Below are 1519 nucleotides of genomic sequence, written 5' to 3' on the forward strand. Positions count from 1 at the left end.
AAAAAAAAAAAAAAAAATCCATACCAGATGGGAATCTATCCATGGAAATATGCTCTATTCCTGTTGTTTATTCTCTTAGGTCAAATAAGACATGGACAATGTGGCAAAGTGGGGCTCCCCACCTAGCCACAATGCTAGATTTCCCACTTGACTTTGGGCATACCACCCACCTGATTCTTCTGCCATGCCTTGTTCTTAATTCATTAGGATGTTAATTAAGCAGTAGGCTGCCCATTCATGCCCTGATGCCAGAGGGCTTTATCTGTGGCTCCGTACCTGCCCCCAGGACCTTTGGCCACACAGGCCCTGGCCTCACCAAGGCCAGTCAGGACCCCAGGACCTCAGTTCTAGGTGTCCCTCATGGTGGGCCCCTGGCCCTTTTGACTGGTCAGGTCCTGGCCCCATCATTGACTAGTCAAGGGTACTCTACAATCAGGCCTCTGGCACTCTAGCCCCACTCTCTCTCTGGGGTCTGCCTTCTGGCCCTTACTAGGGGGTTACCCACCCAGTTGTAGGAACCAGGGTAACTCACACCATGACTGGTGTTCCAGGGTCTCACAGGACTCTCACTCCCCCCACCCCCTTGGAGCAGCATGTCATTGTGCTCACTATAGATCTTGTTTTTGACCCACACTTGGCCTCCCAGTGGTGGAGGACTTACCGGGGTCAAGACTCACCCTCTCTCTCAGGCTGAGCCCCCCTTACTCAGCCTCTGGCCCAAATTACAGTCTCAGGTGTGTAGAAACATACCTGGGCCTACTCCCCTTCACTCAGAGCTACTCATCTCTACTCACTTAGGGCCACAGGGCTTCCTTCCACAGTGGTCATAGCTGTGCCTGGCCCCCAACTTCTTTTCTGCAGGGTCTTGCACCCCACAGGGCTCAGGTGGCCACAACCATATCTGGCCCTCAACTACCTTCAGTGTTACTTAACCCACCTGAAGGTGAGGGCTAGGGTTAAGGTGCCCCTACCCATCTTTTACCGGGTTGATAACTGGCCTGGCATTTCCTGGAGGTTCCTGTGCCATTGAGAGCCCCACCAGGCCACCCACTCCTAGCATGGTGCAGTTTTAGGTCATGCCCAGGACCAGGAGCCTCCTATCCATCCCCTAAAGCTCCTCCCTTACCTCCAGGATGATACATGAAGCCTTGCAGCCAGGCAATGTTGCTGCCCCTCTGCCAGCAGGGAACCGATCTGTTTATATAGGCAGCCAGGGATCTAAAATGGCTGCCACAATCAAGCACCTGCTGGCTGCTTGGCTCAGGTCTTAAAGTGGCAGGCACCAACAGTGCCCTACCACACATCTTCCCCCTTAAACTAGATCCTGGGGGAGGTTTTCCTTGCTGCTTGTCCAAAGCAGGCTCCCCTCAGAGCCTTGAAAGCCTGCAAGTGGTGAGCACCCCCAAAGGTGCTCTGCCACACACCTCCCGCCTTAGAATGACATTCTTGGCTGCCTTCTCTGCTGGCTTTGTCCCAGACTACTGCAGACCCTGCCACATGGTGAGCACCCCAACTGTGA

The sequence above is a fragment of the Gavialis gangeticus genome, unplaced genomic scaffold (genome assembly GCF_001723915.1).
Source record: "Gavialis gangeticus isolate Ggan-Ray unplaced genomic scaffold, GavGan_comp1, whole genome shotgun sequence".
NCBI lineage: Eukaryota > Metazoa > Chordata > Crocodylia > Gavialidae > Gavialis > Gavialis gangeticus.